Source organism: Ptiloglossa arizonensis, chromosome 5 (assembly GCF_051014685.1).
Source record: "Ptiloglossa arizonensis isolate GNS036 chromosome 5, iyPtiAriz1_principal, whole genome shotgun sequence".
Taxonomy (NCBI): Eukaryota; Metazoa; Arthropoda; class Insecta; order Hymenoptera; family Colletidae; genus Ptiloglossa; species Ptiloglossa arizonensis.
The window spans coordinates 13,533,512-13,547,208 of record NC_135052.1 but is presented as its reverse complement, the minus strand read 5'-3'; positions in this window follow the sequence as shown (position 1 = coordinate 13,547,208).

Genomic DNA, 13,697 nt, shown 5'->3' with positions numbered 1-13,697 from the left:
AGGTCTCGAAATAACGTTGCTGCTGCGCCTCTATCCACGATTATGTTTATTTTATCTTGTCCCTAGCGGTAAATAAACGTTCACTCTGCCCGTGTGTCGCGTCGATGTTAGAATTAAAAATAAAATAAAGTAATGGAAATAATATTTCGTAAATTTCATCGTCGTCGATAAGCGTCTCTTAATTTCTCTTAGGAAAATATTTGAAACAATACGTAGTTGATCGATTATGTAAACTATGATTTCGTATGTAGAAATCATACGTTTCGAAATATTTTCAAGTGTTTCGAAACATTCGTTGTTTCTTAACTACTGTAACTGTAATTGTTCTCCGGATGGCGTTAATTTTAACTATTGTTCGTTATTGCGTTTCAGGTGATGGAGGTCAATACTTCCGAGTTACACCAAGGAACAGCTCGGTCCTCGAAGGTGGCGAGGTAACAATACCTTGCGAAGTGGAAAACAGATACGGCACTGTTCAATGGGTTAAAGATGGCTTTGCTTACGTCATAGGACAATGTAAGTACACCGATTACTTTTTTTCTACACGTGCATTCTTTTCGTGAAAATTGTCCGAATATAATTCCACGATACGATGACTCGTACAGAGAGTAAGAAAAATTATACGTCACGGGTATGATAAATCGATTTTACCAGTTTCTTTGAATAATCTTTTCTTTTTTTTTTTTCAAAAATTGAATGCACGTTTATCGTAACTTTTCAACAGAACGATTGAATTCTAACCTAAAATTCCGTCGACAAAATTGATCTTCTTAACGAATGGAACGCGGTGGAATGTAAAGAAACGAATTTCTTGAAGGTTCTTTGCATTAATTCACTATTACATATTTTTTTCCATCCCGTGGGAGACTTCGAAAATGATTTACAGCAGAGCCTCGATAATTGCAGGGAAACGGAGCTGCTAATTCCTTCAAGTATCGAGGTAACCAATCCGGAAAGAGCAATCCCCGCCGTAACCAGGTCCTCCCCGCTTCGACGTCACTGGTTGCCAGGCAACCATCCCTTCCACTTGTCGAGTGGCGAGATTCCCGCGCAATTATTGAAATTCCATTTATCGAGACTCTGCTGTACTTCGGTAAACGGTAAAACAAACCGAAGCTTTTTAAACAATTAGAAATCCTCGGATCTCGGGGAACGTGTTCGTAGAAAATCGAGGAAAATTCTCCGTTTCACGGAAATTGGATTCTCTTTGACTCGTCCGCGAGCATACACAGTGGGTGTCAATCGTCCCCAAAAGATCAGCCTAGACATTATGAAAATTGACCGATAGATGACGATGACCCTCGACGTCAGCATCCGAGATAATTGGAAACGGTCGAGAGAACACGTGTATTTCGGTAAATCGTGAGCAGTTCGCCAAACACATTAAACAAATACGCGTCTCAGAGGTTCTCGTCGGTTCTCGAACACACATTACACGGTTTAACCGTGTCGCGCGTTCACAGTGGTTGATAAAGTTACTCGTGGGCTGTTAACTTTGAATTTCGGTCCTTTTTAATAACTCATGCAATTCGTTCGGTGTCTGAGGTAACCCCGGGGACTCGTTCCGAATGGAGAGCACGGTACATCGTCCGGACGAAAGTAATTTAACACATCCTCGTGCGCGCTTGTTTACCGGCCTTATTAGTTGATTAATTATCGAATACGTTTCGAATTCTACGCGAGGTGTGTTGTTCCGCCGGTAGCTATGCCATACGTAAACGATCAATTATTTACGAGGGGATGTCTCGCTTGGATCTCGAGTATCTGCAATTGCTTCGTTGCTTCTGATAACGTGGGGAAAAAATTCTCGAACGACACAGTGACGAGTTTTTTATCGCGTTCAAGATGTTTAAATACCGAGTTTACAGTTTCTATGTGTTACGCGATTTGAAAGTACGGTTAGCGTAACGTAACAGAATTTATAAAAATTTCTCTCGTTTGGTAAATGAATTTTTTAGTATGGAAGCTTCGGTGATACAATATCACCAAATGAAGTAATGGCAGGTTGAATTTACGTCACGAAACACGTATCGTTCGTTGCTTAGAGGAATAAAAGTGTGCAGCTTTAAAAGAAGCGAAGACTTTGAAATATTGAAAAGAGAGAACTTGAAAAGGTTACGTCGCGTGTCGTAACATTTGCAGCTTCGAGATAACAATTTCCTCCGTGAGATGTATCTGGGTATCATCCGCGGCAACGGAAAAATTTATAACGTTGAAGTTATCCGGTACACCGTCTATACGTTCCGTGGAAACATACGGAGAACCACTGAGACGCTGCCAATTGCGCACGTGCTTGACAATCTTCGAACTCGTATTTCCACGAAAATAACACCTCGGACCAGAAGATGCGTTACTCCACATTTGCAATTTATTTTTCAAGATAGCGTCGATCCTCTGTAAAAAAAAATTTTATCGATGTTTGACAACTTCAAAGTACAGAAAGCGAGACACGGTAAATAGCGCGCAAATTGTTTGTGAATAATTTAATTAAATTCTGTAGTAGAATTGTACGGTTGGTGTATCGCAGGATCGATTATTCTACTAAGCTTCTTAAGTATCCTCGGATCGAACATTTCGCGAGTATTGGTAGACAGAGTTCAAAACAGTTTCGTAAATTTTGCACGGATTATAAGTAATTATCAACTTTGCTATCGCCGTGAATGTTAGTTGAAGTAGAATGCAGATGCAATGAAACCGCCGAGAGTCTAGCCCCCCACCCTCTTGAATTCCACGCTTCTTATTACAGAATCTTCGAAAGTTCATTTAATAACTTAATCTCCCAGCGTTAAAGAGGACCATTAGTACTCGCAATATTAATGGAGCGGAACTATCTCACTTTCCCCGTGCTCGATATTTTTCGTCGGTTAACGGTTAAATCTCCTTCCTCGGGACTGTAGCGTGACGTCACCATTTTTCAACAAAAGCTCCGTGAACCACAAAAGCTTCCCCCTCGTCAGTGTCACGGTTTTCAGGTCCCGGCGCATTATTTGATTCGCATTCGCACTGACGGCCTCGCACGGGGACGACACTGGCATAAAAGAAGAATAATTAGATCCTCGGCTATCGGAACCTTTATTAGCCGTACTTTTTACCTCTGCATGACCCAATTTTTCGATACGTCACGTAACGGTTCGTATAATTAGACGCGGTGGAAAATGCCTCGAATAACAACCGATAAAGTAACTTCGTCGAACCGGTAGTATCGATAGTTCGTCGACATCGTTTTTAAAAATAATCGATGGAAACTAGGATGCGATTCTACCGGCGGTTTTTCCACGCGAAATAATTCGTTGGTATCGGTACTCGAGGATGAAAATTATTATTATTAATTAGAAAGAATTTCGATATTAATATTTTCGAAGATTATACACGCGTGTACGATACTTTGAAGTTATTAAAAATCTGAAAAAGTGAAAAAAAAGGGGGGAAAGATACATAGAGTGTTGAATTAATTTTATTAAATGGAACAAATTTTTAATATTACACGATTTAATAATCTCGAGTGAAATTGTTACTATATACATTCAAGGCTCTTATCATCCAAGTAACTTCTACCTGTGATCATTTTTAAAATAATCCATCGTGGTTGGATGCTACAAAGAGATACAGTTCCTCTAGCTTTGGTCACAGGAGGTCTGACCATTGATTTCCGTTTTCACTTGTTCGTTTCCTCCACTGCTTCTATATATTTTTTACGCCGTGCTGATTTACCTTTCTGAAAGATAAAAACCATTACAATTATAATCATGTACGTACATCTTTCAATATTTGCATTTATTTAAAAATTATCATACTTGGCTTTTGAACACCATTTATCAATTCATTGACGATTAAAATTATCCTCTACATACACCACCCAAAGACACTTCGTACAATAATATCATTAAACAAAAGACTCGTTCAAACGTTACGATAACATTACGATGCATTTGCGATCGTTCCTTGTAACAAAGTTAACGAAACATTCTTTATTAATGTCATTCCGTACGTATTGCATAACTTTTACTAGTCTCGCGAAGGAAATTCCCAAACCCCTGTATCAATAACCGAAAGTTTCACGTTGCGTCGATACTCGGACTACCTGGTTATCCACTATTTCGTATATTTCAGGCAGAAAACAGTCCCCTATCGTTCTCTAACCGCTAGCACTCCGTCTCGACTCAGTTTAAGAACAAGCTGCGTAATGGTCAACGTTCCCCTCCATTACCCGCATAAATATGTTTAGCGCGCTTGTAGCTGCCGCGTAAAACTTCCGGAAAGCCCCGCCATGCCTAATGCATGGGGACCAGAGGATTCCAACCTGGCGTGCGGTTGACGCTCTCGTTTTCGTTACTACTTTTGTAAAAATAAAACGTCTCCGACCTTTTTAACATACTTGCGTGGAATTTTCTACCTCCGAGTACTTAAACGTACCCAAACGAATCTTCTTTCTCCACTTGAGAAACGTGTATGGTTATCTCTGGTATCGAACACACGTTTCCTCCTGGAAAACTTAAAATTTTGTCATAATTTTGTATATTTTATAATTTTGTTATATTTTTCATAGAACGAACACATCAACGTGAAATTCTCCAAATAATGGAGATTCGAAGACTGTATTTGACAATATTCGAAAAGGAGATTCTTGCAAGAAAAATTGAATGAAAATGTAATTTGCTCCAAATTTGAACATTTTTACCAAAGATTTTTTTAAGAGAAATCGACGTGAAATTGTCGAAATAATGGTGATTAAAAGACATTCGACGATATTTGAACAGAAATTGTTAGAATTTTGCTAGAAAAATTGAATAAGAATGTAATTTGCTTCAAACCTACAAATTTTGATCCAAGATTGTTTTAAGAGAACGAATCGACGTGAAATTGTTGAAACAGTCATTTGGATTCGGAGACACGTGACAATATTTAACTAGAAATCGTTCGAACATTTTTCAAGAAAAGTCGAATAAAAATGTGATTGTTCGAAACCAATACGACTCATATCTAACCGAAAAGCTGGTGAACATTCGATGTTTTTTCATCGAGCAACTCATTAGTTACTAAGAACTCGGAGCAGATAATTAGCGGTTCGATTAGAGACCGTTGGGCGGGGTAGAGTAAATTTTTAGTAAAAGGCAAGGTTGACAGAAGGTAACGACTGCGATGAAACCGTCCGCCCGTATCGATTTTGCATACATCACTGCTCTTATCGAAAAGCAAATGGCAGCACGTTACAGTATTTCCTGGCAAACATGTGCCTTCACCCTTTATAGAAGCTGCTCGTTTAGTTTATGGTGTGTCTTTGAATTACGATACGACCTTAATGCATCGCAGTTACGATTTTTTTTCTTTCCTTTTTTCTTACGAAACCTTTTACCGCGAGCATTTGCACCCCCGTGGATTGAAAAATCATAACGGTCCGCGAAGCGATTAAAATGGCGTATCGAGAGCATCGTACGAAGCTGCTCCAACAAATAATTCCTCGCCAAACTGTGAGAAACAGTACCACGGTTTTGTAGACTCGATGCAATGGAATTCTAAAAACAAATAGCTAAGAAGTAATTGAATTTTTCATAACGAAAAAGAGGGTACGAGAAGCGAAGTGTCTCGAATTGTTTGCACAAAATTATCTCACCGAAACGAAGATTGTATTTCGATCGTGTATTTTGATAATAGTTGTTTTCGGTTTGCTTTTGATTTTTATACCAAATTATTCTTTCTCGATCGTCGTTGAACATGTCGAAACGATTCGCACGAAAGATGGTTTAGATTTTCCAAAAAAAAAGTTGATACGAATATTTGATAATTGGAATCGACGACAATTTTACGCGAAATCCTAAAGGAAAGTTCCAGCTGGAATAATACCCTTTTACAATTTTCCTCGTTATGATTGTAAGAAAAACCATTTTTACTATGAAAGGAACGGAGTTGAATGTAAGTTCCCGATTGTTCTTTTCTTGCTATTTTCTCATCGATCGGGACCTTTGACGACGACTTCATCCCTCGTTAAATGCAAGGAATGTGTTCCCGATAGAGCACGGTACAAATGTGCAATTTAGCGATACGCAACATCGGCCATTGTTCGCGGAAATTTGAGCGAACGATTCTTGTGCAAAAATAGAACGCAATAATGGTTTATAATTTCAGATACCTTGCGTTTGAAGGGTTCCGGAGACGTAGTTAGCCGAAGTTAGAACCACCGAATGAATTTTCCATAGTGAAATTGCATTTACTATCTCGTTAAAGTATTGGAATAAAATTAGCTGAAAATTAAACTTTCCGAAATATCTTCGTAACGTATTCAACTCTTTTGCCGTAATTAAAATGTAAATGGTATCGATAATAGTATTCAAAAGTCCCAAAATCGTTTTAATACGGAAAATTCGGAGCAAAAATTCGTGACACGATGAAAAGGTGGATTATTCTTAATGCGAAAACAAACGGACAATGTGGGATAACAATATTTTCGTACTTTCGAGAAAATCGATTTTAACGTGTCTGACCATTGATCGTTATTTGTACTACCTTGGTGTTTCCGAACATGGTGTAGTATTATCCGCCTTAACTATTTGAAATTAATTGAACAACAGGATCGACGCAGAAGAAATAATACTACACAACATAAAAGCAACAGTGAATAAAAAATAATTGAAAAACGAATCGTGCGTATACACGTCCAAGTAGAAACAACGAACAATGGTCAGACGCACGAGCCAAGTAGCGTTCGATGAATATTCAAAATTAATTGTCGCGAATGTGGAGCCTCGTAGGAAAAATGTTTGTTACACATTTTTTTTATATTTTTGTACGAACAATCGTTCGTTTCCCGATTCTACTAGAAATTGTGAACCGTTCTGCAAAATTTACAAATTCCAAAAAGCCAGCCAGAATCTATCGTTCCACGCTACGCAATTCCGAGATGGAAATAATATAAAAAGTTTCAAGTGTGGTGAATAAATTCTACAATGTTGTGTACATAATTAATACCGTGAAATACATCGTTCTATTCGATTTCAGCCGGAGAAATTGTCGGACACCCGAGGCTGCGACTAATAGGAGATCAAAAGGCCGGTATATACAACCTGAATATCACCAACGCGTCCCTGACGGATGATGGCGAATATCAGTGCCAAGTCGGGCCGTTTTCACGCATCAAACCGATCCGTGCCAATGCTCATCTCATCGTCATATGTGAGTACTCGATAATTCTATCGCTAAACTTTCAGACTTCACAATATAATTCACGATCAATCGGAATCAGATCATTTACGGAATATTCCGAATTACCGGTGTTCGGAATACACTCCGATTCGTCGATTTCGAAATTAAATGGTTCCGTTGTGAAACGTCGATATAAATCAGAATTTGGATAATATACAAGCAATTGGTCGTGCTTGTTGTATAAAAACGAAGTGTCTGGAGAAGAATCGTTTCGAGAATTTATTCAAAGTTTATTCAAACATTTTCGACTCTTCATTCGGTTTTTTATCGAAAATAATATCAATCTACGGGAAGTAGAAAAATTGAAATCGAGTACTTGGAACGAATTCTTCGTTAATTTTCGTTGCGATAAATACAGTTATATTCGATTTGCGATTATATATTCAAAACGATTCGCATACGGTGTATAAATTATATACGTATGTATTTATTTGTATATCTGAAATAAGGTAATTGTTATTACGTATGAAACGTGTACTCGAGAAACTAAAAATACAACGTGCAAATTGAACCGAAACGATGAACAATATCGTGTAAATTTAAGACCGAAGTAACTCTGGAAGAGAAGTATCGAATAAAGGCCTACGCTTTTAAGTAACTGAAACATACTTTCATTACTTAAAGAAGATCCTTTTCTTTGAGAAACTTTCTGGCAGAGAGAACACGGTGCAATAATTAATATTTCCAGTGGTAGTTCTTTTCTTTAATTAATTTTTAAGCTTAGAAACTCCAAAACGTACATTAACGGTAAACATAAATTCTAGAAGATCGTTCGTCTTTTCAAATAAACCACTACCGTACAAATGGAAGATATCAAGAAAATCGTAACCTATCATCAAATGTTACAACCGACCGCTTTGTTCGCGTATTATTTTCTTGAAAAAATTCACCCACTTACAACGAGGCGATAAATTTTCTTTCTCATCGTTTACAATACGTCTTTTTTCTAATTACACTTGCGCTTTATATTTTCGCCCCGTTTTACGAGCAGCGTATATATTTCGATTAAACGCGGAACTTTCTTTCTGTTTTCCTCGCGCAGTCGGTACTGTACTTCTTTTTCCGTTATTTTGCACTCCATTGTTCCGCGTGAAAAATGAACCGGCGTCTTGATCGCGGTTACACGGGTACGTGCATATAAAATTACGAAAGATATTTCGCGACGCGTCGCTCTGCCAAGAGCGGAAAGAAAACGGGTAATTCCCGAACCAAAAAGCGCGATAATTCACGATGTTTCTATACAAGTATTATTCATTAACACCGTGAAACCCAGCGAACTCGATTTTATGGACTTCGGTACAATGAGACGAAAAGTTCACTATTTGTTTAAAGTCTGAATGGAGTTCCCTCGGGCAGCAAATCAAACGAGTTACGGAACACGAGAAACGAAAGAACCGAAACCCTTGACAATCGTATTCAAATCTACCGATAAATAACGAACGCGTGCATTTAGAAGGGAGTGGCGGGCGATAATAATAAATTAAGTGTAATTCGCGCGATACCCGCTCGATAAACCGATTCTGAGTTAAAAAATAATCGGACAACGTTGATCGGAAAATTTCATTTTCTCAGAGTTGGCGAATGATTCTAACGGACAATTATACGCGATATATAGTTTTTAATTTCTCCCTAAAGATCCGAGCAAAGAATTTTAATAACGGAAAATTATACACGTGTATATTTTTATTGTATTGCAATTCTTATTAGAAAATTTCTCTCGAAAGATCCGTACAAAAGAATTTTAATAAAATTGTACACGATATGTATATTTTCATTGTATCGCAATTTTTTTTAGAAAATTTCTCCCCAAAGATTCGAACGTAGTATTCTCGAAAGAACTCGTTATTTTTATCACTTTGTGGATCTTATAATTCAAGCCCTCAGACGCAATTTCGTACATAAACAAGACGCAATTTTAGATGCAGTTTCTCAATCCTGGAGAACTCCACGGAATTCGATACCCTAATGTTCGATTCAACAGGCACATAGGAACTCCGAGGTACTTGTACTCGTTTGTGGAATAAAGTTATAGAAACTAGTCGACGTTGAGTTTGCGCTCGCGTGCAAACAATCCGCGCCAAACTCTCCTACCTTGGGCAATTGTATCGCGGGCTCCGTGCGCCAAACAACCCCATTCTGGCGATCCAAAATTAAAACTAATTGAAAACAGCGGCCAACCGAAAAATATTCCAGGCTAAACAGAATCGAGAAACACTTTAGATTTCTAATGGAACCGAGGCTTGCTTTTCTATTAATCGTACTTACATATTTCGAACCGATATATTTGCATCGATTCATTTAATTACACGTTGTGCATACGTTATTAAACTTACTCGAAATAATCAATACAAGTTACACGAGTGTTTTCCTGTCTCCGTGATTTTCACTTATTCGTCCTTCCTTGTATTTTACATATGTAATTCTATTTTTCTTCTTACACAAATTTCTATCGTTTTATCATTTCAATTATTCGCAACACCTTCCAATTATCTAACCCAGAGAAACGTGTTCTTCTCGTATCGTATAACTCGTGGTTGCGTAATTCTTAAAATTGCTCCGTTTGAAATTGTGCTCTCGACATCGAAATTGAGAAATTTCACGCAGAGAGATGCATCCGTTTCCGCATTATTAAGAACGCTTCGACGAATCCGACTCGTACAGTAGCTGGAAAGCTCCAAAGTTCGATACAATCGAGTGCACGAACGCAGAGTGTCGATGCGGTCAACTTTCCACCTTAACAAAGACATCCACCGTGAACTTATTCCGAAGTTACCAACAAAGCTGGTAAACCGTGATTAGTAACAACGTGACGTAAACCTTGAAATGCATCAACGAACTAGTTCACTGGCTCGGAAAATGTCTTTTCCGATACGTACACACATGTACGTACATATTGTACGAAGCTGTTCCTTCGACGCATAACACGTTGCGAAGTTTCTTCAATTTCTTCCCACTATTGTTCACTTGTACTTCCTTTCTATCGAATTGTACCTTCCGCTGTTGGCGAATTATTCAAGAATGGAAACTAAGCTGTTTAAACTGTCGGAAAATTATTACGGTGAAACTTACGGTAGAAATTTGCACGTAACGGAAGAAAATTTATGTATTTTTTCGGAACATTATACGTTAATTGAGAGAAACGTTTCTTCCAAAGAAAAGAGTATGCTTTATCTCGTTTAATTTCGCTCCATTGTTTCGCTTGTTAAAGACGACGAAGGGAAAGTTTGCGTAATTTTTTCGCGCAAAAATTAATTCTTTCGTTCGTTCGAAACGTTTCGAAAAGAATTTTTACGAGAAACAAATTTTCAAAAAAGAAAAAACGAGCTACGCGAGTTATCCGTCGACAGATTTTGTTCAAAATTGAACCGGATCTTGGCATTGGAACGTAAAACTTAAATATAATGTTACATCGAGTATAAAGTCCATTCAGCTGTTCGTGGGGCGCAATCGTGTTAACGAACATCGAGAGATTTTGCTCAAAACTGAACCGTATCTTGACATTGGCAAATAAAACTCGAATATAAAGTTACAACGAGTATAAAGTCCATTCGGTCGTTCAAACGCAATCGTGTTAACGGATATCCTCGCGTGGATACTATCGACACCCGAGAAGAATTCCGATATGATCTCGATGATGACAGCTGCATTCTTCTCAGACTCCCACTAGAAGAAACTTGTCTCTATAAATCTAAACGGTATTTAACGGTACAAACATAAAATACACGAGTATTAAAAAGAAGAAACGAAATATTTCCTCTAGAAGTCTTATCGAATGCAAGCTACAAATTTTTTAATCGATTGCATTTGACGTAACTTTCGACCAATTTATTTCGATTCAACGATACAATTCTTCGTTGCCAATTTACTTCAATTGATCACGATCGAACAATACTATTTAAACATTTCTAAAACCGAGAGTTTTCTTTCGAGAAAAAGAATACAAACAACCCCTGTTCGAGTGACGAGAAACCCTTCTCAGACTCCTACTAGAAGAAACTTGTCTCTATAAATCTAAACAATATTTAACGGTACAAACATAAAATACACGAATATTAAAAAGAAGAAACGAAATATTTCCTCTAGAAGTCTTATCGAATGCAAGTTACAAATTTTTAAATCGATTGTATTTGACGTAACTATCGACCAATTTATTTCGATCCAACGATACAATTCTTCGTTGCCAATTTACTTCGATTGATCACGATCGAACAATACTATTTAAACATTTCTAAAACCGAGTGTTTTCTTTTCGAGAAAAAGAATACAAACAACCCCTGTTCGAGTGACGAGAAACCCTTCTCAGACTCCTACTAGAAGAAACTTGTCTCTATAAATCTAAACGGTATTTAGCGGTACAAACATAAAATACACGAATATTAAAAAGAAGAAACGAAATATTTCCTCTAGAAGTCTTATCGAATGCAAGCTACAAATTTTTTAATCGATTGCATTTGACGTAACTTTCGACCAATTTATTTCGATCCAACGATACAATTCTTCGTTGCCAATTTACTTCGATTGATCACGATCGAACAATACTATTTAAACATTTCTAAAACCGAGAGTTTTCTTTTCGAGAAAAAGAATACAAACAACCCCTAGTTGAGTGACGAGAAACTCGCAACGTTTGCAATCAATGCTGTTTCTCGCACGACGTCGATCCGGTTATTTATCAAACTGTGTAAAATTCCCATTAGCTCGAATTTCCCGTGGCCGGTGTCGAATCGAATCGAATCGATTTCCTTCACGTTCGTTCGCTAGCTCGCTCGCTCGCGGCGTCGAAAGACCAAGATTACGAGCGTTTCCACCCCGGTGTCACAAAGGCCGGGGAATCGTTTATTCCGGAAGCGGGGAGGCGTTTCCCGATCCGCGTTTGAAACGACCGCCCCGTAGATATCGCGTCCGTCGTTTCGGCGACGTTACTCGGCGACGAGCCTTTAATATTTCACGCGAAACGAGAGCGTCGTCTCTGCCCGCGCCGAGGCGTCGTTGCTTGCCTTCCGGTGAACCGGTCGTTTCCGCAAAGCGCGGAAACGAGTTGACCACCGAGTGTTGTCGTTGCGCCGAGTACACGTGGCCCTAGGCACGAAGAGAGAAAGGGAAAGAGAGAGAGAGAGAGGGGGAAGGGAGGAAGAAAGGGAAAAAAAGAAGGAAGAAAAACGGTGGTGAAGAAGAGAAGAGCGGAGGAGAAGAGAAAAGGGAGACGAGACGTCTCGGGAAAGCTTGCGTCCACGAGAAACGGTAGGTTCTAGGGTAGACGCTATCCCCGAGGACTCTTCCTTGTCTCGCCTCGGGACGCTTCTTAACTCTTTTTTTTGCCCCCTTTTCGAGCGGACGACGGTACGGAATTGTGGACCGAAGACGGTAAATATGTACAGTAGAGCCTCCTGTATCCGAACTAATGGGGTGACGTATAAGTGTCCGGGTAATGGAACGATCGCTTTTCCCGGTATTGGGCCAAGTTTGATGGAATCGAAAAGAATCGAGACTTGGGTAATTTAAGTATTCGTCGACTTCGCGAATTTTGAAGGTGAACGTGTGTCAGGGTGAACGGAGAGTTTAATGCGTGGAGGATTTTATGTAGTGATCGAGATTGTGAAGATTAAGAAAGTAGGGTCAATTGAGTAAAGATGAAGAGAATAGAGATCGAGAAAGTAGAGATCGAGAAATTGAGTTTCTTTAAATACTTATCGCCTTTACGACTGTTGCGTTTAAGGTGATCGGTTGTCTGAGTGTACGGATATGAGAGACTTCAGTGTATGGGAGATCTTATATAGAAAGTAAAGAGTAGGGGTGAACAGAGTGGAGACGAAGAGAATAGAGACCAAGAGAGCGGAGATCGAGAAAGCGAAGATCGAGAGAGATGAAATAAATTAAAAGTTTGTTTAAATATACACAGGTCTCGTATATTTGTGGCAATTAAATTCCATAAGTGATCATAAATTCCAACGTTGAGACACAGTAAAGTGTTCGGATACGGGGGTTCGTTTTATCTTTTATTAAACTTTTATTTATTCGAACAGAGACCAAGAAAATCGACGCGTTCAACTATTCGAGGATCCTGTACCTTTGCTCCGGCTAGGTTACACAAGCGATCGATCACAGCATTCGAATATTAAGACGTCCGAGTAACGGGTGTTCGAATACGAGGCTCTCTATCGTATTTTCGTATTCGATCGCAATTTACCCGTTCTAAACGTTTCAATTTTAATTTGGAAACCGCCGGTCGGTCCAGGAACGCCGCACGAGGGCGGAATTTGACGCGGAATTTTCATAAAAATTTGTCGCTGTGCGAGCTCCGTTTCACCCTGTAGCCTAAAAAACACCGACGCGATTGCTCACGGTGTATACGAATGAAAAACTGATCGATACAATCGATGGAGGCACGAAACATTCGTGCGAAGCTCGTGGACGCTTTGACGCGAATTTTTGAATCTTTCGAAAAATGATTCATCGATGAATCTGTAACGGAACGATTCTTGCAGCGAGGGACGAATAAA